Raw genomic sequence first — 19665 nt, 5'->3', positions numbered from 1 at the left:
TTCAAAAGATGAAAGCCATAATAAACTAGCATCACTGAACTTTAATTAACAGACACACATTTTATTGGGTGTGCTAACACAAATGTTTATTTTTTTCCCCTCTGTAATGGAACAAAAAGCTTTTAGTATGAGGCCAATTATCTGGAAATGGCTATTGCTAGGTGCTTATGAACAAAACATTAGCAGAAACATTTGGAAGCTATGTTCTATATTGCAAAGGTTTTTAAAAGTATTTCCAGCTTATTAATGTGAAGTGCAAGTAAAAAGACAGATAATAACATGATGTAAAAATCATTCCATTAATTTGAATTTATATGAGAAAAGTTTGGTTGATTTGGTTTAAAAATGAAGCTTAATTTAAGTGCAGAATTTTAGGTTTTAGAAGTTAGAAGTCACTTGAAAAAGTATTTCAATAACTCATAACCCTTCACCATTTGAACCAGATACTCTAACAATGTATATTTTTTTCTGCATGTCTTCAATTGCTGTAAATAGGCAGCCCCTTTCCGAAAAGGAAGAAGGCACTAAGGATGGATCAAAAGATGTCAATAAGGAAGCAGAGCCAATCATGTCAGAAGAGATTGATAACATATGGAAAGTCTACACGCTACACTACCAAGAAAGTAATGAACAAGGGATCTTGAGATAGGTTACCTAGCACTTGGAGTAAATCTCCTAGGGAGGATTTAGGGGAAGATGGGGACAAAAGCTAAATAAGAGGGTATGGATGATTTGTGTTTTTCATCATTAAGGGGATGAGATCATTGGCCCAGCCATGTATTGAAGCACAACTTCTTAAAAAGCTTAAAAAACATTTGACTAACAAAGTCATAATTGCTGTAGTAGGCAGTGTCCAAGTTATCACTTTTTCTCTTGCTTTACTTTAGAAATGACTATTTTTTTTAGTATAATTTAACCAATCAAGTCAGTCCAAACAAAACAAAAAATGTCCCAATATGGTCAACTTCATTCAAAGAACCAGTGAATTCAGTTGTGACAGATTCTACCATTGAACTATTTAGCTAGTATACAGTCATTAGCAACTTTGCTTTCACCTTATTCAGGCAATTAGTATAGTTCTTCACAAGTTTATGGAAAAACAGCTTTACGTTTAAAAAAATTATATTTGACTCTATAGAGTTTTAGATGATTTTTATCCTTTGAATCAATAAAAAACAACACTCTATTTCCACCAGCTATATGATGTTTTCCCAGAAGTTAGCCATTAGGGCCAGCATATGACTAAATAACTAAGTGATTTAGTTGTCCAAAATAAAACCATTCAAGTCGCTGGGGATTATGCCATCTCCTGACAAGGGTTTGAAAACAACTAGTGTCTAATATTTTAGAACTAAATTAAACAAAAAATATGTGTTTTATTATAAGTTAAGAAATTGTTGTTACAGAAATGCTAAGGAAAGTTTATTCTAATCAGCCTACCTTCTAAAGAATGTTGACAAATAAAAATATTTATCTAGTGAACAAAATATTGTCATCATTCCTAAAGTTGTCAGATTACTCAGTTACTCTAGTTACATATTTTACCCAAAATTCATAAGGTTCTTATTTTTATCATGTAAAACACATGGGATCATTTGATAATTGGCATATGTACTTTCTTGAATGAAGCTAGGTGAGGGAACATCAGGTCTGTTTCTCCTTTCAGAGGAAAATGATACAGTGAAATGCCAGTTTTCCTAGAACAGAGATGTTCTTGTGTTCTACTCAAAGTCAAATCCATATCTTTGATTTGTTTTCAAATCTACTTGTATCTTGTTATTTAGTTATTTCAGTCATGTCCAATTTTTCGCAATTCCATTTGGGATTTTAGTGATTTACCATTTCCTTCTCCAGCTCATTTTTATAAATGAGGTAACTGAGGCAAACAGGGTAAAGTGATTTGACCAGAGTCATACAGCTAGTAAGTGTCTAAGGCTGGATTTGAACTCAGGAAGATGAGTTATCCTGACTTCAGACCTATCACTCTGTCAACTACACCATCTAGCTGCCCCCTGGAAATATCTACTTGTATAACATTCATGTCTTTATTTATTCATTCACTCAACAAATTCTGATTAATCACAACTATGCACAGAATATAGTGCTAGGTAGCAGAGGAAAGAGAAACATGAATAATACATTGCCCCTGCTCTCAAGAAGTTTGTTAGACTACTAAGGAAAGACAACCTTTCTTTGACTCTCTTGCTTCGTCTCTAAAACAGAAGTGAGGATAGTCTGAGCTCTGGTAGCTACTGAGGAAAATAAGTACTTTACACACAGTAAGTATTCAAGTCTTGTTTATTTTATCTCATGATAATTTGTATTTGTTTGTTCAGTCACTCATTCTTTTAAGAAAAAGTATTTATAATTTTATTGGTTACTGTGACAGGTTCAATGGAGAATGCAAAGAAGCAAATGAAATGTCCCCTGTCTTTATAGAACTTAGACTATTATTATTATTCTAAATAATAAAAGGACATATATATGTATGTATATATGTGTATATGTGTATGTATGTATGTATATATATATATATAAAATATTGGTCCAAGGTGGAATATTGTAAACAGCAAAACAAAGCTAAGATATTCTCTATTAATAGTTCAGAAGAAGGAGTGATTACTTTGGAGAGAGTTCCATGCAGAAGACAACATCTGAGCTAGACCTCAAAGAAAGGGTAGAAATTAGACAACCCAGAGACAATGAGAAAGGGATTTCTAACCAGAAGAAGAAAAACCAACAGGAACAATGATACTGAGGTAGAAAAGGATGGGGCTTATATCTCTTCAGCTAGTATATAATAACTGAGTTTTATAAATTACTTTAACATTTGGAAAATCTTTAACATGCATTTTTACCTTTGATCCTCACAACAACACTGTAAAGTATGTGCTATTATTATCTTCATTTTCCAGATGAAGATCCTAAGGATGAGGTTAAACTTTCACATGGTTGTTGTTTATTGTCTTTCTTTCTTGAGCAGAAATAAAATGACATCATTTTGTTAGAATCAAGTTACACTGCATCTGACTGTGGATGATCAGACCAATATGAGCTCAGAATGTTCTACCACAGGTCAGGCACAAATAGTCCATGTAAACATTTGGAATGGATTCTCTAAATTCGCACATCTCATATTTCTTTTGAGCTACTTCAATTCTGCTTCGCTCATAGAGCACAGCACCTTCTCTGATGCTAGGAGGTCCTGTGCCAGTGTCTCCCGTGCCACACGATTAATTCTGAAGATCTTCAGGGAGACATTAAGAGTGTCCTTGTATCAATTTTTCTGATGACCATATGAGCACTTGCCCTGGGTGAGTTCTCCATAAAAGAGTCTTTTTGGCAAGCATATGTTTGGCATTTGAACAACGTGGCCAGCCCATTAAAGTTTTTTTTGCTGAAATAGAGTTTGAATGCTTGACAGTTTAGTTCAAGAAGGGACCTCAGTGTCTGGTATCTTATCCTGCCTGGTGATCTTTAGTCTTCCTAATACAATTTAAGTGGAAGTGACTGTTTCCTGGCATGGCACTGGTACACTGTCCAGGTTTCATAGGCATATAACAATGAGGTCAGAACAACAGTTCTGTAGGCTTTCAGTTTGGTAGGCAGTCTAATACCTCTTTTCTCCCATACTTTGCTTTGGAGCCTCCCAAATACTAAGCCAATTCTGACAATGCATGTGTCAACCTCATTATCTATGTGTACATCCCTGGAAAGTATACTACCAAGGTAAATGAACTTATCCACAGTATTCAAAAGTTCTCCATTTGCTGTAACTTATCATTCCACAAATGGATGGTATGGAACTGGCTTATGGAGCACCTGTGTTTTCTTGGTGTTAATTGTTAGACCAAATGAGCATAAGCAGCAGAGAATAGATCCATACTTTGTTGCATCTCAGCTTCAGAGGTTGCATTGAGTGCACAGTCATCTGCAAACAAAAGATCATGCACCAATGCTCTCTTGTAACCTTTACAAGTTGAAGAATTTTGTACTATGTTCATTCTTATTGAAGGCTTTTGACAACATGGCTGAAAACATCATGTTAAAAAGCATGGGAGCAAGCACACAGTCTTGTTTAGCTCCATTGGTGACTGCGAAAAGCACAAGAGCATCATCCATTATCCAGAACCAAGGCAAGCATGTCATGATGAAATTGATGTATAACACTGATGAACTTCTCTGGTCAATCAAATTTTGATGTGAATTTTCATAAGTCCTCATGGTTGTTATCTTTCATTCTTGCAGAGGACCAAAATGACAGCACTATGATAAAATTAAGTTTCAACCTGTCCAACTATGACTTATCAGACTAATATGAGGTCAGAATGCTTTACCACAGATACTGCATGTGAACATTTGGGGAGGATACTCTGAATTTATGTATGCTATGTTTCCTTTGAGCTGTTTCAATTCTGCTTTGCTCGTAGAACATAGCACCTTCTCTAATGTGGACACACCATGCTGAGCAGTCCTGTGCCAGGGTCTCCCATGTCACACAATCAATTCCTAAGTTCTTGAGAGAGACCTTGAGAGTGTCTTTCTATAACTTCTTCTGCTCACCATGTGATCATCTGCCCCATGAGAATGCTCCATAAAATAGTCTTTTTGGCAAGTGTACATTTTGCATTTGAATAACGTGACCAGCCCACTGGAGTTGGACTTTCTGAAGCATAGTTTAAATGCTTGGCAGTTTTAGTTCAAGTAAGGACCTCAGTGTCTAGTATTTTATCTGCCAAGTGATATTCAGAATCTTCCTAAGACAGTTCACTGAAATTTTCCAGGTTATATGGCAAGAGAAGGTTATTCCCCAGGATTTCATGGATGCCTCCATTGTCCATTTCAATAGAAGTAAAAGAAAGAGATTTCCCTGTGACAATCACAGAGGGGTCTCTCTATTAGTCATTGCTGGCAAGATTCTTGCTAGAATCCCCCGTAATAGACCTGTCCTTCACCTGGAAGATGATCATCTACTCGAGTGCCAGTGTGGCTTCAGAAAGGGATGAGGAGGACACCCACTGCTGCTCCCGCTGTGTCCACCAGGAGAGAAAGAAAATGACTGTGCCACCTACTTATGCTGACCTTGGAAAATCTGCCAGAGATATATTTACAAAGGGTTATGGATTTGGCTTAACAAAACTGGATCTGAAAACAAAATCTGAGAATGGGCTGGAATTCACAAGTTCGGGTTCAACAAACACTGAAACCAGCAAAGTTTCAGGCAGCTTGGAAACAAAATACAAGTGGTCATAGAAAAATGGAACACAGACAATACATTGGGCACTGAAATTACTGTTGAGGATCAGCTTGCACTTGGACTGAAGCTGACCTTCGATTCGTCCTTCTCACCTAACACCGGGAAAAATAATGCTAAGATTAAGTCAGGATATAAGCGGAAACATATCAATCTCGGCTGTGACATGCATTTTGATATTTCTGGACCTTCAATACAAGGAGCTATGGTATTTGGCTATGAGGGCTGGTTGGCAGGCTACCAGATGAATTTTGAAACTTTTAAATCTCGGGTGACCCAGAGCAACTTTGCTGTTGACTACAAGAGCGATGAATTCCAGCTGCACATCAGTGTGGATCATGGCACAGAATTTGGGGACTCGTATTTATCAGAATGTGAACAAGACGTTGCAAACTGTTGTCAACCTAGCCTGGACAGCCAGAAATAATAATACCCTGTTTTGGAATAGCAGCCAAATATCAGATTGACCCTCTGCTAAAGTGAAGAATTCTAGCCTGACAGGCTTAGGTTACACCCAGACTCTAAAATCAGGTGTCAAACTGGCATTATCAAATTTACTGGACAGCAAGAATGGCAGTGCTGGTCATTGACCACAAGCTTGGTCTAGGACTAGAATTTCAAGCATAAAAGAAGTTGTACAATCACTTAATTTTAAAATATTTTGCAGAATAGCTACCTTCAGAAATTAGTGTACCTTTTAATGTTGAATGTCTGGGATGCAAGTATTGCTACGTAGCAATCATGTTAGATCTCTAGGTTAAAGATGATGCAGCTTTAAAGTGTTATCCTTTCAGAGATAGAGAAGAAACTCAACTCAGAAAAAAAGGTCCTTTCAGCTCCAGACTTTTGAGGGGATTTGTGATGATTCCCACGACAGCTTTCAGAATTTTCTAAGGATTGAAAGGATGTATTGAGCCACTTTTTTTATCTAGAGATAGCTGCTAGTGGAAGGCAATGATAAGTAGGCATTGAGTAAATGTGACCTGATAAAATGAATGAAATTTTTACTTCCTGAGAATTCATGGTCCATTGCAGTCAATTTGTCTACACATCTATCCTAAGTGGATAGAAAGGGGTTCATTCCTTGATGGAGAGAAAATTTGTCTGAAAAGGGGACTCTTTTTTTTTTAAGTCAAATCCTCATGAATTGTTCCAGCTTTGATTAGTTACTTCTGCCAAAAGTTGTCTGCAGCATCCTTTAGGTGCCCACTTTGTACCTTTGTGGAGCCAGCTTGATGTGACTAAACCAGTAATGTAGTACTTAATTCCCAGTCTCATTGTGGTTTCATTCGCTTTGGCTGAGTTACATATAAAGAAGCTGCTAGTACACAGAACCATAAGCAGGAAATAGTCTGTGTAACTGTGCTCACACAGTAACATCGCTTGGAATCAAAATTGGACTTCTGTTGTATTCTCACTCTAATTTATTTTAGCAATTAATGGATACATTTTAGAATCTTCCATGTTATGTGGAATATTCCCCTCCAAATGCTGTACTTACCACCACTTAAAAATATAACTTGAATAAAATATTGAAACAAAAAAAAAAAAAAAAACAGGGCAGATGAGCAGTTGATATGGTGTTTGCTGCCTGACAACTCCAGGAGAAATGCCAGGAGCAGAACAGAGGTCTGTACACAACATTTGTGGATCTGACCAAAGCCTTTGACACTGTTAGTCGTGAGGGCTTATGGAAAATTATGTCAAAATTTGGTTGCCCAGAGAAGTTCATCAGTATTATACATCAATTTCAACTGGCATTTTTGCCTGGGTTCTGGATAGTGGACAATGCTCTCATGCCTTCCCAGTCACCAAGGGAGTGAAACAGGGCTGTGTACTTGCTCCCACGCTTTTTAGCATGATGTTTTCAGCTATGTTGTCAAATGTTTTCAATGAGGATGAACACGGCATCAAGTCCTCATGACTGACTGAATCAAAAGCCCTGGTAATATCTAAAAATGTTATACTCCTGGCATTTCTCTTGAAGTTGTCAGGCAGCAAACACCATATCTATCATTCCTTTCTGAGACCATATTGGCTCTCAGGTAGATGACCATCTTCCAGGTGAAGAATCAGCCTATTAAAGTAGTCTCTGGCAAGAATCTTGCCAGTAGGACTCTGATCGTTGCTATTACACTGGCTGTGACGCCCAAGAGGGGAAAGCAGCGGCCACCCGACCCCGAGGAGAGTGGGGATGAGGAGAGTGGGAGCCCCGCTGTTCCACCCAGCCTCCTGGGCCCTCCACCCATAGCCAATGGGAAGTTTGGTGGCCCTGATCCAGGCTTCCACAGAGGCCCTCAGAGTTTAAGGGGACCAGTGATTCCCCCACTCCTGAGCCTTCCACTTCCTTTCTGGGGAGGATGCCCAATGAGAGGGGGCTCAGGACCCAGGCCTAGACCATACCCACATAGCCGTTGGGCCTATGAGGATCCAGAACCTAGGTGGGGAACAGGCTATGGGGACCATGCCAGGAATGGTCCTCCCAATGGATGGAGAAACCTTGGAGGGGGCAATAGTCACCATACATCTAAGAACATCCCCTGGCCCAAGAACGCCCCTCAGTTCAAGGATGGAGTCCAGGAAGGTGATAGAACAGATAAATCCAACCACCCTGTCTGCAGACATTTCTCAAAGGGCCATTGTCGCTATGAGGATATTTGTGCCTTCTACCACCCAGGAGTGAATGGACCTCCATTGTAAAACTGTGCCTTCCACCAGTCAGGCTCCAGTGGACCTTTTCTATCCTGGAAGCCCATTGCCCTGTTGTTCTTCGTTGGCTTCTCTAAGGTGTTTGTGCCCAGCATCTCTGGCCAAGGAAGGAGCCTGAGCCTGATCCTCTCCCTCCCTTACCTGGGGCTCTGGGAAAATGGGTGGGGGGAGGAGTGTCAGAGGAGGGTTTTGTTTTTTTTTTTTAATAATGCTTTATTGATACTTTTGGTTTTTATGCCACTGTCACTTCCCAGTAACGCCCTCCCCCAACTCTGGCTTGTAACAAAGAAAATCACTTACACAAACTATCAAATGGACCACATCTCACAGTGTATGCAGCATTCCACATCAGTAGTGGTCTGGGAGGTTTCTCAATCATTGATCTACATCATCTGTCTTTTTCTCTGTTAGAGGTGGGGGGGAGGGGTTGTAATTTCAATGCTGTATCCCTTTACTCTTTCTCAATAAGTGACTTTCCCCGGATAAGTTGTAATGGAAACCTAATTGGTGCTGTTCACCCACAATTTGCCCCCTTCAAGTATTACTTGTGGTTCTTGTGAGCCCTGGATAGTTTTGAAAAAGGACACAATCTTGATTCCATTTTTGTTTGTTAGTGGTGCCCTCCAACCCCCCCTCCCTCACCTTCAGCAATAGGAGAGCTGAGAAATGCCCTTTATAGCAAGATACCCTGTGGTTCACCTGATGTCTCCCCCATCCCCAAGTCATTATGAGTGTGACATAGTGAGTGGTCCCTTAGCTCCCAACTTTTGCTTCCCTCTCTCCTCTTTTCCTGCCTTCTGTCAGTTGGATTCTGTGAATCTCCACCCAGTATAGATCTCTGGGCAATGAAATTCCCCTTTCTCACTGGGTGGAGCTTAGATGATACTACTGCCTTCTACCCTTTTCCTTACCTTTACCCCAATGTAGGTTTTCTGTGAAAACAGATTAAGTTTTGTGAATAGGGCCTGGAGAAAGATTAGGGAATGTGGGAAAAGGGAGGGACTGGAGCCATGACTGGTTGAGAGTCTTTGTTTTAGTTTTTTTTGTTGTTTTTTTTTTTTTTAAGTAATAAACTCAGAAAAAAACATTTTATTTAATCTTGGTATTTCTGTAGATTTTGTATATGAGGATCATAGTGTATTCTAGAATAGGCTAAAATACAAGCTCCTCTGTTCAGCACTGAAACCTCTGTACTCTGGCTCCAGCCTAATTTTTTAGACATATTTCCCGTTACTTTCTATGTATTATTAGGTTTCATCCCCAACTGGTCTATTTGCTGGACATGACATTACATTTCCTGCTTCTCTACCTTATGCCTATGCCTGGAATGCTCATCCTCACCTTTACCTCTTGGAATCCCTAACTCTTAAAGGCTCAGCTCACATGAAACACCTACATGAGTCTTTTCCTGACCTCCCTGGTTGTTGGACTCCATCCTATTTCCTTTGTATACACTTATCTATATTCATGTTGTTGTATATCTCTCCTTTTCCCCTGTAGTAGAATGTAAGCTCAAGGGCAGAGACGTGTTTTTGTCCCAGTGTGTCCCTGTTGCTGAGTAGAGTGCCTTGCACATAGCAGATACTTAATAAATTCTTGATTTGAGTTATAAAAAAAAAAAAAAAAGAATCTTGCCAGTAGTGACTGAGAGAGACTCCACCCCCCTTCCCCAGGGATTGTCTCAGGGAAATCTATTTCCTTTACCTTTATACAGATGGACAATGAAGGTGTCCTTGAACCCCTAGGGGATAACCTCTTGCCATATAACCTGGAACTTTCAGTCAGCTTTTGTATAAGCAATAGACCCCCATACCTTGTAAATCTCAGCTGGAATAGAATCAGTACCAGGTGTTTTGGCATGAGATAGGACCCTAATGGCGTGCAAAACCTCTTCTTAGGTTGGAACTTCAGCTAGGGAGGGATTGATTTCTACCTGAGGTAAACAGTCAACGGTTTCAACATTGATTGATGACAGTCTGTTGAAAACACTATGGAAGTATTCAGCCCTTATCTTTAGGTTCATGCTCCTATCACTAATCAACTAATCCTTTCAAGGGAGGAAAAAAAAAATTCTGCTCAAAGAAGCACTCTAATATGTTGACATTAATTTTTCTGGTAGTGGTTTATCCTTTGAACCACTGGTTTTGTTGAATGTGAATATTTAGCTTGGAGAAGATAAGTCTATGATCCTTCCAGCATTCTGTGCCACACGTTGTCTTGGCCACTCTCACGTTGTGTCAGTCTCTTCTCCTTACAATCACATAGTCTATTAAATGCCAATATTTGCTGTGAGGGTACATCTGGGAAGTTCTAATGCATTTAGGTAGATGGAAGTCAGTCTTGGTGATGAGATCATGAGATGTACAAGTATTCAATAGTAAGCGACCATTGCTATGGTTGTTTTCAACTCCATTTCTCCCAAGGATTCCCTGCCTTGCCTGCTAGTCTGAGTCTATTCTGGCATTAAAGTCACCCATAATTATAAGCTTATCCTCTTTTGGCACATTGATGATAAAGGTCTCTAGGTATTCATAAATTCTTTTCTTTGATCTCATCAGGGTTTGTCATGGTGGGAGCATAGGTACTGATGATGGTGGCATGACATTTTCCATCAAGTGGCAAGTACATTGCCATGAGCCTGCTGAGCACTTGTTGACCAGATTAGTTTTGATTGCAAAACCTACACCAGCTTCACAGGACTCCCCTTCACTGCAGCCAGGCTGAAAAAATGAGTATTTCTCCAACTTCAGTAAGCTGACCCTTTTTTGCCAGACTTGTTTCACTCAGGACAGTTATTTGGATAAAATGTCTACTGAATTTTCTCCCAACAAGAGCCATTTGTCTTTCAGGTCTGGATTTTGTGTGCACACATTCCATGTACCAATTGTGAATGGAATCATCTTTGCAGAAGTTTTTATGCCTTTTTTTGTTGATGTTTTGACTGCAGAGTAGAGTTCTTGACTGCTGTAGTAATCAGGCCAGGCTAGGGTAAGCAGACAATTTTTAGGGCACCTTTTCTAAGTCCTTCCTCACAACAGGACATGAGTAGCGTGATCCTTAACAGGGTGTTGAGACACTGAGAGGGCTGTCAAATCCCACTGCTGCTTCCAGTAAGAGGATAAGCCCATGGTCTGGACCACCTGAGTGCAGGATTGTGACTACAGCTCCCAGGGGGTAGATGTTATTATTTATATATATTTATATAAATGAGGATAGATGAGGAAACTAAGGCAGAGGGAGGTTACATGACCCAGAATCACACAGGTAGTGTCTAAGGCTGGACTTGAATTCAGAACCTCCTGACTCAATGTCCAGTATCCACTCCATTGTGGCACCTAACTGCCCTGACAAACTACGATTCCAGAATATCAATGACAAAACATGCTACCTCATTTATCTTCCAACAAGAGGGCCATAGCCTCAGGAAACAGACTGATTAGATAGATAGATGGATAGATAATGGATAGACAGATGATAGACTGATATTTGTGTGTACATACACATACATGTAGATACATATTTTTATGTGTGCATGTTTATTATAAAATATATAATATAATACATGTATGTACACACATACACATATATGTGTGTGCATATACATGTATAACACACATACATGTGTGTTCGTATGCTTTTGTATGTATATGGCCAATGTGGGGATTTGTTTAGCATGATGATGAAAATTTATTACATGGGTTTGATTTTTATATTTTCATCCAATAACAGAAAGGGGGAAATAGATTCTTGTTCATAGAAGAAATTAAATAAAAATAGCATTAAAATAATTAAAATAGGGATATTTGATTGGAAGGCCTCCAAGGTCCCTTCTGGCTCTAGATCTATGATTCTATAAATTCAGTGACTTATGAGATGTGTTGGATGAGTAAGAGGAATGGCTTTAGAGAAACCTGGGAAGATTTGTATTGACTGATACCAAATGAAGTGAGGAAAGCCAAGAGAACAATTTATACAATAATAATACTATAACGACAACCAACTTTGAAAGACTGAAGAATTCTGATCAACACAATGGAATCATCCATAATTCTAGAGGACTCATAATGAAACATGCTACATACCTTCAAGTAGAGATGTGAGAGACTCAGAGTACAGACTGAAGTATAGTCAGACAGAGAGACAGAGAGACAGATGGATAGATAGATAGATAGATAGATAGATAGATAGATAGATAGATAGATAGATAGATAGATAGATAGATAGATGGATAGGTAGGTAGGTAGATTAATATGGCCAATGCAAGAATTCATTTTTTTTGACTATGCATGTTTGTAATACTTCTTTTTAAATTTTTTTCAATGGCAATGGGGATTAGAGAGGGAAGGAGAAAGAATACATGGACCTCAAATTAAAACAAAATTGAATTTAAAAGTAAGGAGATGGTAACCTGGAAGCAGAGCCCCTAAAAGAGGAAGAAACATAGTAATAGATAAAAGAGAACACTTTCTTGGAAGCCAAAAAAGGGAAGTTTTTGAAGAAGGCAATAGTCAAAGTATCAAAAACAGTATTTTTTTTAAGATAACTTGAAAATTGGCCATTTAATTGGGAGATAATAATTGATTTCCTTGGATAGGGCAACATAAGTGGAGTGCTAGGAGCAAATGTCAGATTTTTAAAAGGCTGAGAAGTGAATTGAGTTGTGAGGAAGTTTAGGCAGTAGATAAAAATTTCTTTTGAGACGTTTAGATTCCGAGGGAAGGTGAGAGATGGGGCAGTAGTTCATGGTTCTGAGAAGGTATGCTGATGATCGTTGTTTAGGACAGGAAAACACATTTGAAGTTGGAGGAGAATGAGCTAGTGCAAATGGGAAGTTAAAGGATGATTGATGGAACAAGACTGCGGAAAAAGTCTGGAAGGGATGACTACATGAATGTAAATGAAGAGTTTAGCCTTGGAAAGGAAGCCTTCTTCAGAAACCAAACAAAAAGTGGCAAAACACAAGTGAAGATAAGGAGAAACTTTTAGATGAGAGGAGGAAGGTTAATGAAACTTATGTTCTTAGCAAGTAGGGGGTGAGTTCAGCAAATTAGTAGTTAGTTTCAATGTACTAGTAACTCCCGTTAACTATCAACAGAGGGATCATTAACTAACTAGAATATGACTGAATTTAGCCTCTCCTGGTTCTCTTCTTAGCCCTACTACTATACTCCTTTTTTTTACTTGATTTATTTTAACATTCATTTTTTAAATCTGAGTTTCAAACTCTTTCCTTCCTTCTAGTCCCTCTCTCACCCATAGAGAAATCAAACAATGTGATATTAATTATGCATGTGAAGTCATGCAAAACATATTTCCATATTAGATGCAAAAAAATCAAGAAAAAAAAGAGTGAAAAAATACACCTCAATCTGTCCTCAGAGTTTATCAGTTGTCTCTTCAGAGGTAAATAGCACTTTTTATACTGAGTCCTTTGGAATTATCTTACACCATTGTCTTGACTAGAGTAGCAGAGTCTTTCATAGAAGGTTATCCTTTCAGGATTGTTGTTACTTGTACAACGCTGGTCCTGCTCACTTCATATTGCATCAATTAACATGAGTTTTCCTGGGTTTTTCTGAAATCGTTTACCCTTGTAATTTCTTATACTACAATAGCATTCCATCACAATCATATACCACAACTTGCTAAGTCATTCCTCAATTGATGTGTATGCCCTCCATTTCCAGTTCTTTGCCACCACAAAAAGAGCTGCTATAAATGTGTTCTTTTTCTTCTCCTTTTGATCCTTTGAGATATAGATCTAGTAGTGGAATTGCTAGGTCAAAGGGTATGCACAGTTTTATTATCCTTTGGGCATAGTTTTAAATTGTTCTCCAGAATGGTTGGACCAATCCACAACTCCACGAAAAGTACATTAGTGTATCTAATTTTCCACATCCCCTCCAGCATTACTTATTACTGTATTTCTAATCACCTAGCAGCTTAAGAAAAGTAATCTTTTAATTGCCATGAGCAGTTTCTTCTGTAAGTATCTTCTGTTATCTGGTATTTTAATTTGCCCACATATTAACCTTATCATCCTACTCTAAACTATGAAATATTGAAGTAATCCCCAAATTTACATGAGTAAGTAAACACTCAAAAAAATCTCACCTTATTATCTTAATATGTCACATTGTCTTTGAAAAATGCAATGTTTTCTTTTTCAATTACAGAAATAAGATTTTAGAGAAAGTAAAATTCCAATCCCTTATCATCTTTTGGCTGATATTATGTCTACCTCCCTGTGGATTTATGCTCTCATATTATGAAACTGTGAAGTATTCAAAGCAAATGTGAACTGTGAATTGTCAGACTACCCAGAATACTGAATGACTTTGTTATTTACTTATTGGAACATGAGCATAGAGGGAGGTGGATCAAATGAAATGTCACATGTGGAATGAGGTCAGTTAAACAATTTGATGATACACGTGGCTATCATCATTCCAGTTCATCTTAGGGCCCAGAAATTAATTGCCTACTTTTTAAAAAAATCTAGGTGAACTAAATTAAAAGACATTTCTTTGAAAATTAGAGTACTTTCAAAATATAATGAAAACATTAACAGCTGAATGATAGTCAGAATTTTATGAATCCTAAGAGTAATTAGATATACTGTAAAACTGTTTTCTTTTCACTAACATTATTTTTATAAACATAGACATAATTGTGTAATGAATTTAAGTCTGCATAATTCTTTATGACAATTCCATGACATAGATATTACTATATCTATTGCTTAGGGACAGAGAGATGGTACAGTGAATAAATTGCTGGCCCTGGAGTCAGGAAGAGCTAAGTTCAAATCCAGCCTCAGACACACACTAGCTCTATGACCCTGGACAAGGTGCTTAACCCTGTTTGCCTCAGTTTCTCATCGGTAAAATAAGCTGAAAAAGAAATTGGTAAGGCAATCCAATATCTTTACCAAGAAAATCCTTAATGGGATTGCAGGGAATTGGACATGATTAATTTACTATACAACAATACTTTAATTCCATTTTATAGATAACAAAAATTGAGACTCTGGAATGTCACAGAATCTCTGAGTCAGAGAGACCTCAGAAGTCATCTAGTCTAACCTATACCTGAAGAGAACATCCTCTAAAATATCTTTGATAAGTATTCCACTTTAAAATACATAGTAGGCACTTAATAAAAGCTCATTGAGTTGAATTAATATGTCACTTGTCACCTCCCATGGAAGTCCATTCTACTATAGGATAGCACTAAATATTAGAAAGATTTTTTTTCTTATACGACCCAGTTCCCTCTAATTTATAACCTTTGCTACTAGTTCTGTCCTCTGGGTCTAAACAAGATAAATATGGTCCTCTTTCCAAAAAAATCTGAAGACAGCTATTCTGCCCCTCTTCAAGCATTCTCTTGTCCAAGCTAAACATTTTCACATCTTTTAGCCAATATGACATGATCTCTAAGGCAAACTCTAAAAATGAATATTTTCTTTGTCTTTCTTCATAACTCAGAAAATCAAAATCCTAAACTACTTATCATTGAGTCAAAGTGTTATTTGGTCTTCTCTTATCTAAGCTAGTTATTTTTCTAATCACAAAGCTCTGAGGTCCACACAAGAGGGCTCTTGAGAATATTCCCATTTAAAAATTATCCAAGCATTCTATCTACACATTCCTCCTAATAATCAAGAACAAATTCTTGGGGGTCAAATATAACTTAAGAATCTGAAAACCAGAATTTTTCTAAACTCTTAACATATTTACATGTGAACTCATTTCCACATCTAAAAGCACCCTAGTACTCTTGAATTTGAAAACCTAACTGGTAAAGAATCTTGCACCAGATTTATAAATTAATAAATTATTATTTTATTTATTAATATATACAGTAAATAAATGATAAATTAATAAATATCCAGTCACAGGTGATGTATACCTGTAATAATGTGTAAGTGAGATACCACAAATGGTATTTCTCGACTTGGAATACAAGACTATACTTGCTTTCACTATAAATGTTAGCCTCTTTAACAGTTTTTATACAGAGTGAAATTAGATGTTGTCAGTGCTAAACATTACCTGGCAGAAAGCAGGCATTTGAAGTAGTCACCTGAAGAGTCACAAAATCTTATACAACTTGAAGATCATGTTTGAAGTTCCGGAATCCTATTAACAAAATAAATGAACTTTGGGAACTCTGATCTTGTTACCATAGGAAGGGCACTGGATTTGGTGCACTGCCAAGCAAACTGGCTTTAATCACCAATAGTTCAGCCACCAGCAATTGAAACTGACCAACGATTGAATCTTTTTGAACTCCAGTTTGTTACTTCATTTAAATACAATTCAATGTACAAGTCAAGACATTATCTTCATGAGATCATTGGTCCTCTTTGAGAAGGAAGGTAGAACAAAAAAAAAGCATCTAAAAAAGGCAGAAAATAGTACTTGCATTACCTTGCTCACATAGATAAGTTCTGGAAAACACCCTAGAAACAATAAAACTCAACAGCCTGAACTACAGTAATATGAATGTCATCAGTCAATAAAGCCATTAACTACCTACTAAGTGTGTGTCCTTGTGTTAAGTCCTGGGGATAGTTATATAAGAAAGGAAGCCAATGTTTGACCTTGAGGGGTTTACAATCTAATAGAGGAAGAGCAGACATGAAATTAAGTGGGAAAGGAGGAGGAGTAATAGGAAGGAGAGGTTCTTGGTATCATGATGGAATGGAATGCAACTCGGTGAGAAATGACGAGATGACTTGCCTGGGCACTCACTCTCCTTCCATGGAGGTCTTGGGAAGATCTCTCTACTCTACCCTCCAATCAGATAATTATAATAATATGAATTATTTCCAATGGAATATAAATTCCTTGAGAACAGAGATGGTTTTGTTTTTGCCTTTATAGCTTCAACACATAGCACCTGAGAGGGAGCTTGGTGTACTTGATAGGGAATTGGTCTCGGAGACATGGGACCTAGTTTTAAGTTCCACTTCTTAAATGTATTAGTTCTATGTGGGCAAATTATGTACACTCTCAGTTCTCCAGGCAGTTCTTTAAGACTATTAATTGCAGAGCAGTGGCTGACATGGATTGGAGGAGCAAGTCCCCCAAAAGGCTCCTTAAACCACTGAAAGTACAGGTCCATTCCTCATCTTGCCCCCATATAGTCCTTAGCACCAAGCACAGAGTCTGGCACACAGTAGATGTTTAGTAAATATTTGCTGAATGAATAAATAGTAAGTAATTGAACAAAGATAGTAGATAACAGGTTCTTTGGCTGACAGATAATAAATAATTGAAGTAATTTTATTATACTTTAAGGAAATCCCACCATTGTTTAAAAATTCTTCTGCCTATATGAAGGAGGTAAGGCTCAGAACCTACTATTATTTCCTGCCAATGGCAACAGCTGCTTTCTCTGTTTTTCGTGCAAGTCCTTGCCTTCCATTTATTCCCTACAGGCGACTGAATCAGCCCAACTGAATGATTCATCATATTCTCTACACGTTTTATTAATTTATGACTAACTTGGCATTTTTTATTCGTGGGTTTCATTCAAATTCTGATGCTCTATGTTTTATGAAAGTAATTTTTCATTGATGATTTGTAGCTCTTACTTTACTCCAGATGATCTCTTATCCCCTTATGAATATCTCATCCTTCAAAAGGAAAGATAAGATTGAGTTCCATAGACCTGCTTATGTAGGTTCTCTCACATGAACCTACTCAAATCCTAGGATCTATATCATACATGAGGCTTAGAATGTATTTCTTATTTTCTACTATTCCACTTCCTAGAAACTGTAAATGTTTTTTTAAATATTAAGCTTAACTTCACCCTTGAACTTTGTGTTTAGTTAGGGGGAGGGAGGTATACTAGCAGTAGCGTCTTAGTTGTAAAAGAAGGGATTCCATTCCTGTTTGCCCTTTCTTAACCTTGTCTTTAGGTTTCTACTTGTTTGATAGCATATAAAAAGGTGATTTTACCTTGTGTGACCAATCCCTCACACATTTTTTGTTAGCTTATCTTGGGATAGAGAGGCAGAAATTTCTCCTTCTGAATGATTTGCTCTTTCACTAAGTTCAGAAAGACTGGCCCAGGAATTCCTCAAAACTCCACTGCTACTTCTATCTACTACTGTCTCTAGGGCCTGGGGGTTTCCCTTCTTTCCTGAGGTTACTGAAAGAGCCTCACATGTTCAAGCTACTTTTGCTCCTTTGATCAGAATTAGAGTCAAAAGGGAACAAGATGTCTATTTGCTACAGAATCAAAGAATTAGTCAGAAGGAAGCAAGGTGTCTGTCTCCTCCAAAGAACACCTCTATAATAGTCCTTTCTGGGTGACAAGGATTATCACTCTATTTGGAAACTCCCTCCACTTAGATTGCAACCAGTTTCCTAAGACATGAAATTTAAGTGATTTTCATAATAAGTTTCATTTGTGGAATTTTGACTCAGATCTTCCTGATTTCAAACCCAGGATTTTATCCATTATGTTATTTTATCTGTACAAATATAGTCATATCCTTCAAAATAAGGAATCTAGTTATATGTGAGCAGCAAAATTATGATGTGAGTATACTTGTTCAGCTTCTCCTTATTCCTTCCCAGTTGGCCACATTTCCTTTGGAGCTAGGTATGAAAACTTGTTTTTCCAACATTCCAACAAAATTGAGAAGTAACAGGATAGTTATCTTCATTTCTTAATGAGGAATGCTTCAAACTTATGGGGACATTGATAGGTTGAATACCATCTGAAAAAGGGAAAGTAGGAATGCTAAAAGTCCTTAAGGTCGTGCTCAAAAACATTGGTTGATGGAGTAGGGGATGTTGAGCCTGGAGAAAAAGACTCAGGATATATGGTATCTGCATTCAAGTATATGAAAAGATTGTCAAGAAGAAGAAACTTAACTTATTCTGTTTGACCCCAAAAAGTACAACCAGAAACAATGGAACAAAGTTACAAAGAGGCAAATTGAGGCTTTTACAATCAGACTATCTAAAAATGGAATGTGTTCTCTCTATTTTTATTTTTTTAGTATTTAAATTTATTTCATTTTTGTCTATGGAATAAAACAAGCATTTCCATAATATAGTATAATAATAAAAGACGATTGCACATGAAACTTCAAATCTGTTATATGCAACTTGCTGTTGGTTTTTAATATATAATAAAGTTATATAAATTTCTTTTTTTTCTTCCCTCCCCCCCACCTATGTTTTACCCTAGCATCCCTGCTCCTTGCAAATCTTCAAGCAGAGGCTTGTCAGGTACATGGCAGTGGAGATTCCTTTTTAGTTATAGGTTGTCTAGGTAGCTGCTAACAGTCCTTTCCAATTCTAAAATTCTGTAATTCTTCAAAACAGTCCCCCAAGTTGATGAAACAAGTGGTCCAATTCACAAATAGGTCAACAAACAACATCTTCACAAGTGGCTCTCAGATCTGTGGTCTATTCCATTATCACCCCTCCCATGTTGTTCTCGGAATCCAGGCAGATATTAACTAATGTCCAATCACCACAAAATCTCAGGGTTTTGAGGACTAGGACCCAAATCCTTAGTTAACTTTCCCAGGAAGAGACAAGTAGCTAGGAGAAACCATGGATCTCTTGAAGGCTTTTAAAGCTAGCATGAAGTCAGTAATGTGGTTCTCTGGAGAGAATGATATAAATGGTCATATTTTTTATTAAGCATTTATATTGCAAGAACATTTA

At 37.6% G+C, this 19665-nt stretch overlaps 2 pseudogenes; both read left to right on the top strand.

Annotated features, from left to right (window-relative positions):
* The first annotated feature begins 5055 nt into the window (after positions 1-5055).
* Positions 5056-5965, top strand: LOC140508854 (non-selective voltage-gated ion channel VDAC1 pseudogene; annotated as a pseudogene).
* A 1338-nt stretch (positions 5966-7303) lies between these two features.
* Positions 7304-8276, top strand: LOC140507645 (proline-rich protein 3 pseudogene; annotated as a pseudogene).
* Positions 8277-19665: the final 11389 nt, after the last annotated feature.

Source organism: Notamacropus eugenii, chromosome 5 (assembly GCF_028372415.1).
Source record: "Notamacropus eugenii isolate mMacEug1 chromosome 5, mMacEug1.pri_v2, whole genome shotgun sequence".
Classification (NCBI taxonomy): Eukaryota; Metazoa; Chordata; class Mammalia; order Diprotodontia; family Macropodidae; genus Notamacropus; species Notamacropus eugenii.
This window is presented reverse-complemented; position numbering and strand designations above follow the sequence as displayed.